Source organism: Epinephelus lanceolatus, chromosome 13, assembly GCF_041903045.1.
Source record: "Epinephelus lanceolatus isolate andai-2023 chromosome 13, ASM4190304v1, whole genome shotgun sequence".
Taxonomy (NCBI): domain Eukaryota; kingdom Metazoa; phylum Chordata; class Actinopteri; order Perciformes; family Serranidae; genus Epinephelus; species Epinephelus lanceolatus.
The window spans coordinates 38,605,833-38,627,303 of NC_135746.1; the positions used below are offsets into that span (position 1 = coordinate 38,605,833).

General features: G+C 40.2%; 1 protein-coding gene across 1 annotated transcript in view; it reads right to left on the reverse strand.

Annotated features, from left to right (window-relative positions):
• lrfn2b (leucine rich repeat and fibronectin type III domain containing 2b) overlaps positions 1-21,471 on the reverse strand; it is a 242,917-nt gene that overhangs the window by 72,296 nt on the left and 149,150 nt on the right. Inside the window, exon 4 of the mRNA XM_033648679.2 lies at positions 11,367-11,466. The gene's annotated coding sequence lies outside the window, so the exon portion shown is untranslated. The remainder of the gene's footprint in view (positions 1-11,366; positions 11,467-21,471) is intronic.

Sequence of the window (21,471 nt, forward strand, 5' to 3'; positions counted from 1 at the left end):
GAACAGTGTAATTACACCGTCTCGTAATGCCCTGCGGCCCCAATAGACTTTTTCCTGTTGACTTATACATGGACTTATACAAGAGACATCTGTAAATTCTACATTTCTCTGAGCGTCACAAACCTCGTGAAATATTGCAATTTTTAATTCAAAAGGTCCATACAAATTGAAAAGTCTTCAAGGTAGCAGAGCACTAAACAGGAAGGGGCTGGCTCAGCTAGCGGAGGTCTCTAGGGCATCTGCTCTACGGACCACAGTGAAGCAGTGCCGATCATTCAGGTAATTTCATACATGGCAGTTAAACCAGTTTGGCTTCATGCACTACTGAGCAACCTCTGTAGACATGAACAGGGCCCCTCCTCTAACACTGTATCCAGTTCAATACATTCATATGGTTACAGGAAACATCAGGCATACATATTTGGGCCTCAGTCAGACTCAGATGAGAAGCCCGTTGTGCATCAAAATTAGTGACTAGCAGACGAATTAGAATGGTAAGCGCAGTATGCATCTTATATTTGTTAATATTGTTTATTAGCTTGTTAGCTTGTGGCTAACTGGCAGTGGCTGACACAGTGTTGGTGATTTTAAACAAACAGTAACATCAGCTACGCTGAAGTTTTTGGTAGATAGTGAAAGAAGGCTCCAGGATCTGGTTTCCATCCAAAAACTACGCACTCTACCGTGTTAGCTATCAAACTTTTCCTATGCTAATGCCAACTCTGATCTCTGTAATGGCAAAGTCTGTTCTGTGCAGGAGGTTTCAGGTTTCTTTGGTGGTGTTGTGTCCTTCTTCCATCAATACTGTATGTGCTTCCCATATTAGATAGCGATTGGCTTTTGTGTAGGTGAGTTACCTTATTTAGTTTGCCGGCATACATTTGAATCTCAGATCGAGGGAAGTACACAGACATCACCCACTTCAGTAGAGGAATGGAAAAACGTTTCTCTAGTGACACACTTTGCACAGAAACAAGTCAATATAGTCAAGGTCAGACATTTTAGGGGACATAAACAGAAGAAGAACACATTTTTGAATGGAGAAACTTTAAATGTTGGGGTATATTTGATGGCAATTTAATGTGTGTTTAAAGTCTTTTTAAAGTATTAATTTAAAAACTGAAAAAAATCGGACATCTTATCTGGTAACATTGATAGTCTTCCCATAGCTCTGCTGTCAGTCACTGTCCTGCCTGAGCACTACTCGAGCTGCCTAATGACTAAGAGGGCTATCTCCCTGCCCTCTGGCCCCCGTGACGCCTGTGGTGCTCTGCCTTTTGGGCGTGAGTGAGGTTTGCTCCACCCTGGTGGGTGGAAGGGGTGACTTTGATCTGCGAGAGCCAAGATTGCTGCAGCCCCTCTGGTTCTGAAGGATGATAGGCGGCAGCATGAAGGCCGACAGCTGTAATTCCACCTGCCAAACTGAATCAGATTATCAGTGAAGCAGACACTGCATCAGACTAAGCAGCAGGAGTCCATGTTGCCGAGATTTCCTTGTCACTCGTCTTGCTCTTGAACAGGTATGCAGGGTGACAAGCCAGCTTAATATAAAGCAGGTCTTAGAGAGCAGTAGTGGTGAACACTACCTGGGTTTTTGAAGGCTGATAGCACAGTCAATATTATTCTACTGAAGCTGTCATGTATTTCGTGTACCTACTGAATATTTACCAGCCCAGGCGCCAGAAGAAAACAGTCTCACAGGAAGAAATTAAATGACCACAACCTCTTAACACTTTCGTACCGGCATCATAGAAACAACAGAAAGTCAGTTAGGATCTTTTGTCATGATGGACACATGAATTCCATGATTAAAAAAACATCACGCAGTGGGCAGTGGTTAATGGTATGACTCCATAGGTAGTTTAAAGAGTGAGAAAGTCCTAATAGGGAGGAGGTCGGGGTGGTGGACTGGTCACACAAACACTGGACTTTCACCCAGGAGATTTCTGCTCATGTGTTGTTTGAAACTAAAAGTCAATGTTGCCTTCTTTTAACTTAATGTAATGACATACTTTACATAGTCTCATCATGTTATGTAGTGCATACCTATGTCCCATATGTAACAAACATAGTAATTTTAACTGACAACGCAATCTCTTTCTGAACTAAGTAGTTTTGGTGCCTCAACTCAACTATGCCACCACGGTTGGGTTTAGGCAGCCTTGTAGTGGTAGTTGATGAGGTGGGTACTAGGCAGATGGGTAGGTTACCGAGGAGGAAGTGGGTATACTCTCCCATGTAATAAAATGGCTTTTTGGCTGATACGTGGGTATACTGACCGTCAAAAAGAAGTGGGTATACTCCATCTACCTGCGTATACCCTCCACTACACCACTAGTGTCGAGTTACTATGGTCATTTTATGTATTTCTGTGAGATCACATTGGAATACAATGTTGGCATTGCACGTTTCTGCAAAGCACAGCTACTGGTATGTTACATCTGTACATTTTGTATGTATGACTTAGTTTCGATTACATCTGAGCTGAGTTTCTCATCAGGGGAGGGGATGATGGATGGTCGAGCAGCAGACAGCAGTGGACCACTGTTCGAGATCCAACAAAAGGAGAAATTTCTTCAACGAGACATTGGGGCATTTCCTTTTGCATTTGTAGTGTCCAAACTGGATATTTTAAGCCAAAATGTGATCTTTTCCTAACCATAACCACGTGGTTTTTGTGCCCAACCACAGCTGTCAAAACATAAAATTAACAATTGAAATTTAATGAAATTCAATAAAGCTATGTTTGTTGTTGTGTGAAACTTGTGAGTCTGTCCTCTCTTGCTATCTATTGGCTTTATCTATGCCATCATGTTTCAAACGGATGTATCTATTTCCATACATAAAGGGAGTTCAAATGAATGCGAAGTAGTACTATTTGGTATTTGTACATATACTTTCATTAGTTTGACAAAGATCTGCAGCATCTTAATCGTCTGGGCAGGCATGACTGCAAAGCGTCAGTGGAAATAAAAAAGAAAAAATGTCAAAAACCACCCCACAATCTGGATACACACTTGTTCAGTTAAATCTGTAAACTGAATGTGTCCAATTTCCTTTTTTGAGTTTCTCATTAAGAGACTTTGATAAACCTTAAACGAAGTTATTAAACGTTGAGATGAGTGTGAGAGGAGGCTGACATGTAAATGTAAAGCAAAAATGGCAAAATAGATGACTGAGTTTCTACACAGCATGCAAAATAAGGTACAGTGACCTGTTTTAAAAACATGCAAGCTGTGATTTTTAACAGAGATTACTTTCTTCTTAATTTTGACAAGTCTCTTTCATCAAAACAAAAGCCATACCTGTGTTTTTATTTGCACCTAAACCTACCGCAAACCAAAAGGAAATTGTAAAAATGACATTCCATTGTTTGTTTACGGAATTGTTGATTTGAAGCATTTTAAATCTCTGAATGCCTTATTTCACTTTTATCAAAAGTATATATTTTTTTCAGTGTGCATCCGTTATATGAGAATGCAAGCTCCCTGTAGGATTTCAAAATTTATCTACAGTTTGTAAGAGATGATTGGTGAAGCATGACTACCAGCATTTGTGATCTGAGTGTAAACAATACAAAGCTTTTAATATGAAAAGTAATCCATCTGAAGAATCCTTTTGTTAGCAATTATAGTGTTTTGAACGCTTCTAACAGTCATGTAAGTGGCATTATATACAATAAAATGTTGATATCGGCCCAATAAATTGTAGTGTAACTATAGAAAAAAGACAGCACAATGTGAAGAAAGTCGGACTGTAGATGAGACTGACTGAGGGAGTGAGTGGGGGAGAAGACTCTGATCCTTCATGGATTTCAGCATCCCATTTGCATCAGTCCTGAGTGGGAGATGCAGATGAACTGAAAGGTAATTTGAAAAGACTTTTAAAGCCTCCAGCCAGTGGAGTTGTTCATAAGAGGATGCAACTCAATACTTGGAAGGTGTGCCAGAGATTGTGTACACTCGGTGTGGCGCGTTAAAATCCTCACATTATCCATGAAACGTAATCAGAGGGATTTCAGCCTGGGAACGCTCTGAATTTCACGGGCATTTCTCAGATTGATCCACTCAGCTGCAATTGCTGCTCAGGCTCTTTAGGGATAAGAGGACCCGACAGAAAGAATGTGACTGAAGAAATACATGAAATCCTGTCTGTAGGAAATTTCATTGCCCTGAGAGAGAAAATGCACAACTCTGCTCTGAGCCCTCCCCAGTGGCTTTTAAAACTTCAAAGGAATACCAATTTTATAGGTCTGAAAGAGCAGAGTAGTAAGACAAAAGAGATTTAACCTTTAAAATAATACCTGTCAGGTGAGCCTGAGCGCCATATATACTTTTCAGTAAGGACTGATTCAGTGGTTCTCATTGATATTCTTTTAAAACAGATATGAAGTTGCATTTGGTTCGATGTTGAAAAAATCAATGTGTTCAATCTACAGTTTTGTGATCTTTCTCTAACTTTAACCAGGAGCTCAAGTTGCCATCACAGACCTATAGAGCCTTCACAATTTAGCTGCAGCCCTGTCTCTTGAAAATTAGCCTATATTCACATTCAACTAATTTAAAACAAGTAGCAATCTCAGGGGCTGAAAATAAAGCCAACCCAGAAGTGCCAAAAACTGCAGTTCTTTAAATGGCCATTTTCCAAAAACCAGTCAATCCCCATAGGCCTCCATGTTAAAATGGCAAACTTTACAGCAGAGATAAACATGTTTACAGCCTAGCACAAAAAACCCAGTATTAGTCTCTATAGATAATATCACCATTCATGACAACTGTACAGGGGCATAATTTTCATAGAAGTCACCTGGTCAAAATTTAAGGGCTCAAAATTACATAGTTTAAGGGCGGGGTTGTTTGAGTGACAGGCTGTCTGCGAGGCGTCGCCACAGTCTGTGAGTCAGATCCACCCTCTCATCATGTCTGTTTTCAAAAATCCAAGATGGCGACAGCCAAAATGCCAAACCTGAGGCTTTAAAACAGGATACCACAAACCAACAGATGATGTCACCATAGATACCTCCATTATTTTTTACAGTTTGACTTGTAACAACAAATAGGTTTTCTAAGGAAACATAATGCTGAGTGAATTGTGCTTTTATTAACATAATGAGGAATGTTGATAATTAGCATACCCATCAAGTCATAAAAATGTTTAAAATGAACGTCAGCAAAACAAATTTCTTTTGTTTTCTGCCGAAATAGGCAATGCTGCAATACACTATCCACTTGTAGTGACTACAGCATTATATTTTTTTCTTGCCTGTTTTTTTTATTTTAACATTTGACCAAAATCACAGTCTTTCCCTAACCTTGACCAAAGAATACTTTGATGAGACACTGGAACATCTCTAGCCATATTTGTAGCATCCAAACTGGATATTTTAAGTCAAAACATGATCTTGTCCTGACCCCAACCAAGTTGTTTTTGTGCAAAAACCTAACCACACGTTAACCACAGCGCTTTCAGAACATACAATGAAAAATCAGCTGGTTAGAATTTTTTTTCCTCATGTATAAATAAGTCTCCATTAATACTTTGTAAAAATTATATACATACATACATACATATATATATATATATATATACATATATATATATATATATATATATATATATATACAGTACAGGCCAAAAGTTTGTACACACCTTCTCATTCAATGCGTTTTCTTTATTTTCATGACTATTTACATTGTAGATTCTCACTGAAGGCATCAAAACTATGAATGAACACATGTGGAGTTATGTACTTAACAAAAAAAGGTGAAATAACTGAAAACATGTTTTATATTCTAGTTTCTTCAAAATAGCCACCCTTTGCTCTGATTACTGCTTTGCACACTCTTGGCATTCTCTCCATGAGCTACAAGAGGTAGTCACCTGAAATGCTTTTCCAACAGTCTTGAAGGAGTTCCCAGAGGTGTTTAGCACTTGTTGGCCCCTTTGCCTTCACTCTGCGGTCCAGCTCACCCTAAACCATCTCGATTGGGTTCAGGTCCGGTGACTGTGGAGGCCAGGTCATCTGCCGCAGCACTCCATCACTCTCCTTCTTGGTCAAATAGCCCTTACACAGCCTGGAGGTGTGTTTGGGGTCATTGTCCTGTTGAAAAATAAATGATCGTCCAACTAAACGCAAACCGGAAGGGATGGCATGTCACTGCAGGATGCTGTGGTAGCCATGCTGGTTCAGTGTGCCTTCAATTTTGAATAAATCCCCAACAGTGTCACCAGCAAAACACCCCCACACCATCACACCTCCTCCTCCATGCTTCACAGTGGGAACCAGGCATGTGGAATCCATCCGTTCACCTTTTCTGCGTCTCACAAAGACACGGCGGTTGGAACCAAAGATCTCAAATTTGGACTCATCAGACCAAAGCACAGATTTCCACTGGTCTAATGTCCATTCCTTGTGTTTCTTGGCCCAAACAAATCTCTTCTGCTTGTTGCCTCTCCTTAGCAGTGGTTTCCTAGCAGCTCTTTGACCATGAAGGCCTGATTGGCGCAGTCTCCTCTTAACAGTTGTTCTAGAGATGGGTCTGCTGCTAGAACTCTGTGTGGCATTCATCTGGTCTCTGATCTGAGCTGCTGTTAACTTGCCATTTCTGAGGCTGGTGACTCGGATGAACTTATCCTCAGAAGCAGAGGTGACTCTTGGTCTTCCTTTCCTGGGTCGGTCCTCATGTGTGCCAGTTTCGTTGTAGCGCTTGATGGTTTTTGCGACTCCACTTGGGGACACATTTAAAGTTTTTGCAATTTTTCGGACTGACTGACCTTCATTTCTTAAAGTAATGATGGCCACTCGTTTTTCTTTAGTTAGCTGATTGGTTCTTGCCATAATATGAATTTTAACAGTTGTCCAATAGGGCTGTCGGCTGTGTATTAACCTGACTTCTGCACAACACAACTGATGGTCCCAACCCCATTGATAAAGCAAGAAATTCCACTAATTAACCCTGATAAGGCACACCTGTGAAGTGGAAACCATTTCAGGTGACTACCTCTTGAAGCTCATGGAGAGAATGCCAAGAGTGTGCAAAGCAGTAATCAGAGCAAAGGGTGGCTATTTTGAAGAAACTAGAATATAAAACATGTTTTCAGTTATTTCACCTTTTTTTGTTAAGTACATAACTCCACATGTGTTCATTCATAGTTTTGATGCCTTCAGTGAGAATCTACAATGTAAATAGTCATGAAAATAAAGAAAACGCATTGAATGAGAAGGTGTGTCCAAACTTTTGGCCTGTACTGTATATATATACATATATATATATATATACACATATATATATATATATATATATATATATATATATATTGTTCTGACCATTTTATTTATGTAGTCTGTAGGCTTGGTGACACAAAATTGAAATTGTAATGAAGTGATTAGGGTATTGAAAAATGTGTTCGGTTATGCACTGTTGTGTTATTTTAAATTATAAACACGGTATTTTCTCCTCACGTTCCTAGCATGCTGTTATTTTATTTTGAAAATTGGCCGGATTCTCTTGTCTTTTCTGTGTTAGACTTCCTGTTTGGTACGATCCGCTCTATCCAGCTTGACAGAAGCACTCGCGGCTCGCATGAAAAATAGACCAGACGCCAAACTGAAGCACTGCGGTGTATGGATGTCTGTTCATCTTTTCGTTCATGTCCTTATTAATGCACACTTTATAACTTGCTTGTTGGATTTATTAAAAACGAACGAATGAAAACTAAATGTCTTTGAATATCTTTATTATCATTTAAAAACGAAAATTAAAATGACTGGTAAAAATAGATTATGACCAGATTTTTATGACCCTGTCGGTCAAAATGACCGGCGACAAAAAAGTCTAGCACAACGTCTGATATGAAGTATATATATATTTTTTCAAAACTATTCACTATTCAACTATAATATTGGGAAGAACAAAAAACACAAGAAAATATTTTCATCACTCCTCCTACATCTCCAGACCAAGAGCACCACAGAAATCAGACATATCCACAGATAAAGCCATTCATGCTTTGTGATTTATAAAAAGACACCTCCAGTCAGACACCTCCAATGTACACTGGTGCATTCACTGGAGCTGAATGCACCACATTGACTCCTTTATTTGACTGTGTTGCTCGTGGAAGCCTGCTGTCCTACCTGGTTGCTACAGATTGATTTGCTGTTTGAGGGCTGGAAGGTGACGCATGGCTGCCCTCTGTGGATGAAAGACGCATCTGCTGTCAATGCCTCTAAAGTCCAGCATCCGTCAATCCTAAAGACATCTCTGGATTAGCTGGAAGAATGATGAACTCCACGGAGCTCCCACTGCACTGATAGACCCTGGCTCTTATGTAACATGTGTATCAGCTGCTCTCCTAAACCTACTCCACGCTCACTGCTCAAATGCATTCTTAAATGAATTTTTTTTTTCTCTTTCTGCATGCATGTGAGCTTTTTTAAAAAAACAACAGCAGTGTGCATTTTAAACATTGAAGATGAGTAAATTTAGTTGGCAGACGAGGCAACAAGAGCAAACTCATGGCGTATTTGGATGAAAAATAAGACTGATGTTGTAGCTCAATATTTCAGGAGAACTGCTTGATGGTAGTGAGAAAGTTTTCCAGCCTCTAACATGGGCAGGAAGCTTGTTGCAAACATTGCTTTATATAAACTACAAAAGCCGCAGCCTGTGGTGTTTGTTCTACTGCTCTGCATGAGCTTGTGGACAATTTTAGTTAGTACCTCCTCTTCTCCTCACAGTCTTTTTACTGCAGCTTTTAGGATATGTGAATCCCAAAAAGGCTATAGTCAGCCTTAGCAATCAGACATAATGTATCTGTGACATCCATCCTGTGGTCAGCTCTGCCAATCAAAAGGAGTGCACTGAGGGTCAATCCCAGCTCAGCGGACTCGCTCCAGCATGGTAGTGTGCCAGGGAAAAAAAAAGTGGATTAATGTCTACTGTCTGATTGGCAGCCATGATAAGTCAGATAACAAAACATACAATTCTAAATAGGATAAAATCAATAAAGTTCAGGCAATTTTAAGAAATCATCTCAGTGATTTCGGCTTTCACTGGCATTAGATTTGGATTATGTGCACTCAATTGTCTTACTGCTGCCCTCTTGGTCTTTCCTCTAGAGCCATCATCAAGCCAAAATTTAAATCTATACAAAACAAATATTCCAACATGCAAGTCAACATGGGGTTTACTGAGCACATTCATCCATTCTGGGTCCTCCACAACCCTTTCTCTAATAAAAACATCAGAACTACCACACATTTTGGAATTTGTTGGATGATCAAACTCAGGCGTGACAGCAGAACTGAAATTGTCAAATGATTTCAGCATATCACACAGACTGTTGACAGTTTACATATTAATAGGTAGGTATTCATAGGATGTCTGTTACATTGTGGGTATAAGCCTGTGGGAAAAATTCATCTGAAAGGGACATCTGTGAATCTCTGTATGCATCACTAGCAACTTTTATAGGAATGAACCAGGCCCCACCTCAAATGGTATATCCGGTTCTCTTTATACATCCATTAAACAAAAATAGGACTTTGACTCATAGACTGCTGTTCTTGTCCTGTGTAAGTCAATGTTGACTTATTTTAACTTGCATACATAAGTAACTTACTTAATGTACGTAACATATTTAACTGACATAGGCAATATACTTATTTTAACCCAAACCATGATGTTTTTCCTAAACCTAACCAAGAAGTTTTGGTGCTGTTTCACAAACTCAACCATGTGTTAGTGAGTATATGTGTCTGTTGCTGATGTTCTCTAACGGTCATTTTGGAAGTGATAACCTTTTTCTGTTATTTTGGTCTGAGGACAGGTTTTCTTTTTTACATAGCCTACTTTTTCCAGAGAACACTGACATGTTTTATTTTTTCAACTGGAAAATGTAACCCTTACGCCATATCTTGGTCACAGTTCTTTAATAAACAAAATTTTGTGTTTGTAGTTCTATATAAAGGAACAAATAAAAGCTTACGTCAAATTATTAGCCAAGCTCATGGTGTGGCTTTGTGTGTGGCTGTGCTGGTTTGTTGATCACTTGGGCCCAGACTGAAATACCTTTGATTGGAATGCCCTCAAATTTGTACATGTAGGCCTATTCATGGTCCCCAGAGGATGAATCCTACTGACTTTGGTGCACAGATTCACGTTCCCCTTAGGATGAATTATATTAACTTTGGTGACCCCCTGACTTCTTATCAAGCAACATAATCAGGTCAAAGTTTTTATGAATACTGATCTGTGAAACTAATGACACCCCCTTCAGCCTCAGCTGTACTTTGCGTCTAATGCTAAATGTTAGCATGCTAACACACTAAACTAATATGGTAAACATGTGCTGTGTCTCAAATCGTGTACTTTTGTACTTACACTTACTATTTTGACTGCAGAGGTGTGTTCACACTGAGAAGTATGGAAAAATGCAGTGCACTATGAGTACCCGGATGGTGCACTCAAAACGGTCAAAAAGTTGAGTGTGGAACTATGGACACTTCTCGCACTCAATGGTCGCCATCTTGGCTACGTAGCAGAAGGGGAGGGACCACTTCTCAAACTGGAAATAGCAGCCGAGGACTGTGCGACCTTGAACATTGCTGCACTGTACAAATTCACGTGTTTTTTGCTCTAAGCACCACTATACTGTTGTCAGATATAAGCCAGCAGTATGTTTGTTGGATTAATTTAGCAGTCTGTAATGATTTGGTACCACGAACAGTAACGCGAATGCTAATGCTAGTTTGCTAACTAGCTAATTTGCGGTCGTCATTTCCGGTGAGTGCACAACAGCGGTGTTTGGTTTGAGACAACACTACCCTGTCGAAATTTGCGCACAACGCCAATGAGTACATAGTGCACACAGTATACTACATGGAAGTGTACTAACGGAAGTATGTGATTTGAGACACACCAATGGTTACTATTACACCTGCTAAACATCTGCATGTTAGCATTTTCACAGTGAGCATGTTAGCATGCTGACATTAGCATTTAGTTAAAGCGCCACTATGCCTATGTACAGCCTCACAGAGCTGCTAGTGTGGTGGTAGACACATAATCTTGTGTAAATTCTCAAATACAGTTATCACTATCAGCTTGGCTCTGCTACAAACATCACAGTATAATCCTCTGTGTGTTGTTCACTGTACCACTCTTGCATTTTTGGGTGTAATAGATCACAGTCACTAAGGGCTGCTACATGTAGGCAGGTTTAAGATAGTTAGTCATGTTGGACTACCATCTGCAACAGAAGGCTCCCTCCCCAGGTACATCCTCATACAGATTGTGTTGTTTTGTTGTATTAGAGTTGGATACATACTGTCTGTTTGTCTCGGTGTGTCTAGCAGTTCTTACCTGCACTGTGCTGTCTCTCTGCCATAGGTTCACTCACGGGCTCAGCCCGCTAATCACAGCCTCCACGTCTCCCACTCCCACACCAACAGAAAGAGACGACCTGGAGAACACAGGATGACAGCACACCTTCAGCTCAGACATGCTCTGTCCCACAAAACAGGAGTCACACAGTCAGACATGCAGGTTATGACAAGTACCCTGCAGTACACTCAAAGCAACAAACCAGTGTTTTTACATGGTTTAGCACATTTATTTTATAGCTATTGATTTACAAAAATGCTGATCTCTTTTAAAAGTACACCAGTTATTAAGAATGAATAAAGGAATAGTTCATACCTAACTCCTGACTCCAGCTCTCATAACACAGACATGATATTGACATTGATATTGATCTTCTTACCTCACTCTCGTAAAGAAAGCAGATCAGCATATTTTTCCAAAAATGTTGATCTATTTCTTTCCGTGTGTTTTCTCAAGTTAGATAATCTATCAATACTACATGTCTGCTTTTATTATTGTCAAAGGGACTTTATTGTGGGGCAATGCATTGTGCAGATTGACTACTAAGGCATACCTTTCAAATCTTGACCTACTGTGTGTATGTGTACACTCAAATACTGTTTTATTCTAAAAGTACCTCCACAGTACATATACACATCCAACTACGTGCAGCCCCAAAGAGCTTGCGCAGCCTTTAAGTTTTTTTCTCTTGGGAGCGATACAATAGAAGTGTAATGGATTCAGGAGTTCCACATTTTCATAGTGGCATAGCATTTATTTAGGCAGATGCTATTAGCACCTGTGTGTCCAGCATTTGGTGTCTATTACCAACAATACTATAATGCTATTTGTACCCGGGGTGTTAATATTCCTGGGCATTCTAGCAACATTAAAAAATTATGTTAGCATGAACGGCCATTCTGCTGTTTGAGGGCTATTCTGCTAAAGTTTATGTGGACTACACAGTGTGCTTTCAGCCAACACATTCTCACTCCAACCTCATCACATATTTATGTTTGGTCATGGACTTTCCACATCAACATGTGATGTGCTAGGTACCCTGGGTGCATTGGTTGTTGAAGTCCTGGGACGCTGTGTCAACATCTGCCTTTTACATGCATTGTCTGATTTCAAAATACACTTCTGTTCTCACAGGAAATGTACAGTTTGCATACAGTCTCTTTCAAATTAAATGCACAATGTGGGTACAAAACCATGAATTGACCTTTTTTTCCTTCAACAACAAACGCATGTGGTTACATTTTGCCAACACATGTATGTGGTTGAATTTATATTAGGCAACAGAAGCACGTGGTTGGGTTTAGGGGAAAAGAATAGGGTTTGGCTTTACAGTCTTACAGGAAGTGAACACTGGCCTCCAGCAGGAAAGTGGGTGGTTGTTGGACTCATCCTCCACCCCTCCCAACCACCCTACTTGGACTTTCCCCCCTTAACTTACACTGTTATCCCACCGCGCTTCACACGGGAACTGCCCATTGGTTCAACAGCCCATTGGTCCGACATCCCATTGTTCCGACCATATTAAACCCATTGTTCCGAAGTCCGTTCCGAAATCATCATGATGCCCTGTGGTTAAGGTCTGGTTAGGTTTAGGCACAAAAACCACTTGGTTAGGGTTAGGAAAAGATCATGGTGTGGGTTAAAATGAAAAAAAAAGTGACAAACACATAAGCTGTGAGCCTGCTTCGCCTCAAGCCTTTCCCAGCTGGCCCAGAGCCGGTCGCGGCGCACCATCAAGGCAGAAATACGCCCACCGGGGGCCGTTCAGCACTGCGGACCATCGGACTAATGGGATGTCGGACCAATGACATGGACCCCTTCACACTAATGCCGCTGGGCGCTATTAAACAATAAGAGTGACTGGATGTGTATCATGCCGGCATGAAAGGACAGCTTTCCTCATTGTTGTCTGACACCATAAGTCACTAACCAAGTGCCAGTATTTGATGAGATCAGGTTGATTCAGCAGCATTTTACATCCTAAAAACCTGAAAATAATAGATCAACAAAGTCTAACAATAAAAAGCCAATTTTCACCAATAAAATGATGAATATATCCGTCCAATGTGTAGTTTAGGCCCTTTTGGTTACTTCTCAATGACATCTGATCATTATGTCCCCAGAAATCATCAACTGCCTCACGCAAAATGCCGTGTACTGTGACACCTGCCATAGCGCTGGTCACTGAATGTTGATAGTTTGTCCGAGTGAGTGGAGGGGGGCGTGGCTTAGCCATAGGTCAATTGCTTCTTCAGTCCACTATATACATTTTGCTGCAATATAAATGACTGAAGTGTGATGAACAGATTGAAAACGTTATCATATTAGATAAAACAGATGTTGACAATTTTTTTTCCTGGGAATATAATTTGCAGTTTCAAGGTTCCGTGTGTTAGATTTAGGGGGATATTAGTGGTATCTAACAATGAGGATTGCAGAATGTAACCAGATGGAACTTCCCCTGGTTAGAATTCCTTCAGTGTTCATTGTTCAGGAGGTTTTTAACAAGAACCGAATCATCCACAAAGGCCTCTTCCTCTCAAAAACAAATGGACCAGGTGATTAAAACCAGTAAAAACACTGAATAAAGCAGTTTCACTCAACAAATCAGTGTTTCTCTGATGCTGTTTAGCACACTGCAGATGGGCCCTACCTGTGTGTGCTAACCTTTTTTCTCTGGTAACTTCAGATTCAGACATTCAGGGGATTTGAACCAGAAGCCAAATTATCTGCAGAGGTCAGAATTACCATCTTGTAGTTGTATGCCTTCAGACACCAGTCAAGTTACAGGTACAGTTTACATCCATGTCTAAGAAAACATGGATGCTTCACACACATCTTCCCTCCAACAGCACAGAGCAAAACAATCAGCATAGTTTCAAGATGGAGACCCAAGATTAGTGACACCAATTCAGTACCAGACCAAATGTCTCCCCTTCTGTTCCTTAGAGATGACATTGAGTAATGGCCAGGAAAGGGTTTTTGCAGAACATTATGATGCCACAGTGAAGTTGACCTTTTGATCATCATCTTATCCTATCAAACATTTGTGTGAAATTTTGTCATAATTAGTGTATGAATTCTTGAGCCAAAAGCATGTTTTGTGAGGGCAGTGACCTTGACCCGCAAATTCTCGTCATTTCATTTTTGAGTCAGAGTGGGCATTTGTGCCAAATTAGAGGAAACTATCTTAAGACCTTCTTGAGATAATGTGTTCACACATGAGACTAATGCAAGGTCAAAGTGACCTTGACCTTGAACACTGAAAAAAGCCATTTTGCAAAAAAAATTAAAAAATAACAGTGTTCATTCGATGCTGTTTGTTGCGGGAGGACTGCTCATTACGTTGGCCGGTGCCAAAACGCAAATGGCCCTGTGTAGAGTCAGTGTTTGGTTTGTCCATTCTTGGCTACTGTAGAAACATAGCAGTGCAACGTAGCGGACTCCCTCCCTGTCTACATACATAATATCGTATCATGGGGCCTCTGCTGATTTCCAATAGCTTCCTGTCCAGCTATGATTAATAGAGTAACAGCCAGCCCAGTACCAGAAAACCGCCCTGAGATCAGTTCCTGTAACTCCAGCGTCACTGTAACTAGTCTCAGTGGATGCTCTGCTGGGACGGAGATGAATGGTAATGACCTTTGGTTCTTGCTGCGCTGACATTTGCAGCTAATTTACACATTTTATATTTGAGATATTTAGCTCATGTTCCTATTCAGAGAGAATTACAATGCTAGATTTCGCTTCAGTTCCAACAGGACGAATGTATTTCCTTTCCTGTTGTTGGTAATTGTGATGTCTGATCTGTTTCTAGCGCAACCCTTGTGCCGTTTGAGTTCACGGAATGTGAATTTGACCGATGGATGCCCTCGGAGGGGGTTTGCTACTCATAATATTTCCTCTGGCAGTGCTCTGACTTGGGAAACAGAAGAGTGATGTGTTGGCATGGGGTGGGGCTCTCTGTCTTTGGTGAGTTCACACAGCGCAGAGCAGAACAGCACCACAGGCAGACCTCGTATCAATATCTGCAAATCCTGTCTGACAGAATAAGCCGATGAGATGCACTGACACGGCAGCCTGATCCCACAATCATTTACAGAATGTAAATAGGACGCGATCATCTAGTCGACCTGTCAGGGACCAGCCTCATCACACCTGCATCTGCATATTCATCCGACTTGTAACAGCTGAGCGATCACATCCTTCCTTTTTTATGTGGTATTAGTTTCTGTCAGCTTCAAAATACAGAGATCAAAACCTGTGATATTTTATGTGAGGGTTAAAAACAGAAAAGTGTGGGAAACTGCTTTCAGGTAATACTTGGCCCATTTATAGTTTTGGAACGGTAATCCTGAGAAAAGGCACTCAGATGGAAAAAAACAAGAGCAGTCCACAATAAGTAAAGAGAGTCACTTAAGCAGTGCGCACAGGCCTGCTGTTATCCAACCACACCTGTGTTAAACATACATGAGAGAAACTGAGCACATGCAAAATCAGATCAGTTTCTGTGCGGAATGTGATCTAAGCCCAGTGTTGTCTTCACTGAAGCATGATAATCACACACTTAAAGCTACAGTATACAGAGCTTAAAGTAAGGAACATTTCTGTGCCTGAAATATGTTCTGGGGTTAGGAGAAAGAATGGAAGGAAAGAGAGGATCATGAGAAGGAGGAATTCCCACTTACTCAGTTGACAGCTATTTCAGATTTAGTCTTAAAATGCTTATTAGTTTTAGTCACATTTTAGTCATTTTTATTTTTCATGGTTTTAGTCTATGAAAATTCAAAACATTTTAGTCAGTGAAAATTCATGACATTCATCGTAAAGCCACATTCAACTATTAGTTATTTTGTTTTCTATATGTTTTTTTGTTTTTATCTTAATCAACTGAAGGTAATTCATGTACCAGATATCAGAATCAAGGTGACAGGTTGTATAGAATTTCATTTAGACAACTAGGATTTGTACCCAGTTAAATTGTGAACTCTGACATATCGATCTCACTGTTGAGAAGCTGTGACATGTTAAGCAGGAATTATGACATAGGATCTATGTTGACGTAGAGCCTATGTGTGAAGACAATAAAGCCTCGAAAAATAGCATTTACGTCTTGTGTGTGATTTATCATGGCTTATCATGGCTTACAACGTACTTACTACATTACAACGTAAAATGCCATAGGCCTTGCTAAAAATGTTAGCATGTTGTATTTGTTTGGAAAACGTGTTAAGTATAAGACAGCTGTTTTGTGGGTGAACCTTGTGAGTTGCAATGAAGTCAAATTTTGTAACATTATCTTTATTAAATGTTGTTGTTGTCCCTGACTTTACATGAGTAGAGAGTGTCTGCTAGCCCCTAAGCTAATGTGTACAATGTAAAATGCCATAGTTCTACGCTAATAACACAAGCATGTTGTATTTGTGGGGAAAATATGTCCAGCAAAGGACCACTGCTTTGTCTGTGAATCCTGTGAGTTATTATGAAGCTGATTTGTGTACTTTTTTTTTTTTAATTGTCACTATTAATTCTCCACAGCACCTTAAAGAAATCCCACTACCGACTAGTGCTTTGGAGGTGTAATTGCAGAGTGACACAGATACAACACAGCACAAGTATGAATGCCCAAAACGGCGTAGGCCATGTACGTAAGCTACGGCATAGGCTCTGCATAGAGCTACACACACACATATTAATTCGCCTTTAGTCTGTTGGTTTAAAGTCATCCTCTCACAGAGTCTGTGATTAAAACTGGACTTTCAGCTGTCTGAGAAAACTGCGCTGAGTTCAGACTGTTTACTTACAGCACAGCTACACTCACTGAGCCTCCTACCTGCCTGTCAAACAGCATTAACTCATAAAGCGTCTCCAGTCCGGACTGAGTGGAGTCCTGCAGGGATCAGCTGTAAGGTCTGGCGGCCGGTGGCTGCTTGCTCCGCTGCCGTTCAGCAGCTAACAAGCAGAGCTAGCTGCTAACAGCCAAAGCTGCAACTAAACAAACTCCACAAATCAATTCAGCAGCTTCACCATCCACAGTCAGACACACATGGCTGATTATTTACTGCTGAATTACAGCTAACAACTCGCACCAATAGCTGACACTGCTCTGGTGTGTGTTTTTTTGCTGGCTAGCGAAACATCCTGGTGCAGACTTTTTCCTGGAGTTTACCAGCCTGACACTTGTGTGACGTTTGAAGTTAACTGTAAGTACTCAGCCCACCACGAACATTTTTTTCCCAGCTCGTCATCGTCTCATTTTCATCACGGAAAAAGGGTTGTTGATGAAAAATTTTCATCATAAATTTTGGTCAATGAAATTAACACTGCGACTTATGCTTACAATCAACACACAGATGAAAGATGTCAGAGATAAACCACTTTGTGGCGAAATAAGATGCAGGGCTTTTCTTCAGGAAATGAAGTAGCCAGGAAGTGGGAAAAAGTAGCCAGCTTTGTTTCTGCTTAATTTGTGCATTGACATGCGGTTGACCTGAAAAGCATCAGTGTCCTTCGCACTCACCATGTCTTATATTAAGAGGCTTCAGCCTGACCTTTGTTTATGCTCCAAAGTAATACACACTCTTTGTCTGAAACTTGTCTGATGAGGTGATGAATGAGGATCTGAATGATGAAGAACAGACACTGGGTGAGGCTGAAAGGCTTGTTCTGTACTTTACATTTTTGGTATGGCTCTGACTATGCACATATGCTGATCACATCTGTTTTATTATTCATCAAAATGATGACTGATGAAAGTACAAGTTTTTCCACATCAAGGAGGTTTAGTTAATGGAAGAAGACAAGAGGAAAAACGTTCTGCTACACACATCTATATTCATGTTTTTTGTGATCAATTTTATATTGGCACCATTCATTCAATACAGACACATTAGTAGTACAGCACTAATGGTGTGAACAGTCCTTATCCCACCCCCCACACATATACCCACCCACCCACAGCCACCTACATAATGCCCTTCTTAACACCCCTTCAACCCCCCACAGTCTCTATTCAAACTAAACACACCACGCTTTCCTGCTGGAGCACTGATTCCCGAGGCACTCTGATTATCAGGCTGGAAATCTGTTATGCTGAATCTCTCCAAAGGCTGTGGGTTGAGGACTTTGCCTTGTTGATCCTTGCTGTGGATAGTTCAAGCATCACCATGACACGAAAATAGGCTAACCACTTATGAATGCTGAGTGAGTGAGGAGGGAGCCAGTGTTGGGCTTTCATTTACTTGGTTTAACCAACAAGGCAGATTTTCCTCTGTTTAATTTAGAACTGTCAGCTCAATTGGGTTAACAGGGATTTGATGCTATTTTTATGTTTTTGATGTTTCTCTAATGTTTGCTTGTGAAATATTTGATTGTTTGTAGAACTGCTAACAACTCATAGACAGGGACCCCAAGCTAAACCAAAACATTCTCATTTCGACCTCGTCACATATTGACGTTTGGTCACGGATATTCCACGTTAAGATATGACTTGCAATGTACCCTGGGGATGTTCTGGGATGCTGTGGCAACTTCTGCCTGTTACACTTTTGGTTTTTAAAATACACTTCAGTTTTCACAGGAAATGTACAGTTTGTAAGGCTGTGCAATACTGCAAAATTTGATATTGCTCTGATACCAAGTAAATACAGGGCCAGTATTGCTGATACCGATGCCAATACTGATACTTTTTACTTAGAAAAGCAGCTTATCTACTTTTGTGTAGGGCAGAGCCATGCGTCATAATTTATGAAGTGAATGCAATATGCAAATTCGAATGAAAATTGATAATTTGAATTTTCATGATCATGATCCGCCCCCCAGTTTGTATACAGTCTTTTTCAAGATAAAAGCATTACCTCAGTACCACACTGCAAATTGATTTTTTATTCCTTCAACGACAAACTCACATGGTTAGGTTTTGCCAACACGTGCACATTGTTGGGTTTAGGAAAAAAGAAAAGGGTTTGGCTTTATAATATTATGGTAAGTGGAACCCAGCCTCCCGAGTGAAAGTCAGTGCTTGTTGGACCCATAGACCACCCCGCCCGCCTGCCCCTCTCGGATTTCTGTTGCCTTTATTGTTGTCCCGCCACATTTCCCCTAAAGCCATCAGGTGCCGTTAAACAATAACAGCAACCAACCATATATCACGTCAACATGAAAGTTGTCCGTCACCATAAGTCACTGACCAAGTGCCGGCTTTCTACTACTTGGGCCAGGTTTGACTTGGTTGACTTAAACAATGTTTTCTGTGAGGGTAACAAGCATTACAGTTTTGGAGGCACCAATTTAATCTTCAAAAATAAATTTTATTGTATAGACTCATATGTTTGTTTGTTTTTTGTTTTTTTTAAATTGTAAAATCCTAACCTTATCCTAAACAATAGCTGTCCAATAAATGTAATGGAGTAATAAGCCCAGTATCTCCCTCTAAAATGTAGTGGAGTATAGCAAGTTCATTTGCATGAATTGTAAATAAGTACATCAAAATTTAACTTAAAGGAGCACCTCACCCACAAAATGATCATTTGCATATCACTTAGTTATGCCATGTCATTACTTTGAATGTATGGAATAAAAACTTTTTATTGTATGCCTCCACAAGAAATGGGAAACACACTGATTTACTGAATGGATGGGGTCCATGTTTAACAAGAGCAAAACTATATCAACTCATCTGTTTACAAACTCACACACAACTAATGCAGTATAATCCAAGTCTCATTTATCCACTTGTATGCTCAGCACTTCCCAAACACATTCATCTTTGCTTGAAAAAAACAAACAAAAAAAACCCTCAGTATTGAGTCTGGCTTTGAAGAGAGCACAGATAAGTTTTACTTTTAGTTCAGTTTTAAAAAAGTTAGGTTTTTTTTGCAAAAATGCACATGTGTGGGAAGTACTGAGCATATGACTGGATACAGAGACTTGGATTACACTGCACCAGTTGTGTTAGAGTTCAATCAATCAATAAATCAATATGTTCCGTTTTCCATGGAGGCATGGGAGAGAAACAAAGTTTTCTTCATGAATTCAGCTGTTGGTGGTGGTTGGTTACTCATATAACCCTAGCACTAAGCTCTTTCGCCAAGCCTCACTTTCTACCTTTACCCACAGTTTAATACTATTAATCAACCTATTAAACAATCAAACATGTACTTCATAGGTGTCTAGTTATCCTGTCAGATACTAAACTTTAATCCATTTAACCAATCAGACCCAGAATCATCAGTGGTCACCTAATCACAATGTTTGTTCACAACTTCTGGGTAGAAAACCCCTGCGTCACGTCAAGTAAGAAGTTGCTAAGCAAATGCTGCCTCAATTGGTCAATCAATATCAGGTTAAGAGTAGGCCTATGCTATATTTAGAATATTTTCATTGCTTCATGTGTGTGGCTTTGAATTGAAGTCATTATCTCAAAGCCACCAGACTTCTTAGACAAAAACAGTAATTTTACTTTACAGTACACAAGAGTTGCTGGTCTACCACTGCCTCCATCAGTTAGTGTGTAAGTTAAAGTGGTGAAAATATTCTAAATATAGAGTACATGTAAACTGATACAGAATTTTAAGGTGACTTAGATTCATTTTGCTGCATCCCTCCTCCACAACAGTACATGGCAGCTTTTATGCCAGTAGATTTGGTTATCAAAGATGATAGCAAAGCAACACAGTACATACAATTAGCAAAGTAGAAATGTCAGATAGGTCAGACCACTGTGTTAAACTATGTATCTTTATAAATTATAGTTACAACTGAACATGACAACAAAAGTAACAAAAAAACAAAAGTTAAAAGCAAGGCCGAATAATAGCGGCGTTTTGATAACGCAATCAAACAACGTGCCGTGACGGGCGGATTAAAATGTCAGCAGTGTGGCGATCACTCGCATTAGCGACTAAAAATAGTTTTGAGCGAGCAAAATAGGCTTAAATCATTCAGCACGCTGTGCGAGCAGCCTATAGATTTCAACCAGCAGCAGAAACGAAAGGGGAATCCCACCGATTGTGGGTTGAATGGGGGTCACAGACACAGACAGTAATGTATTCCTGTCAAATACGGCGGCCATCGGCTTACCGGC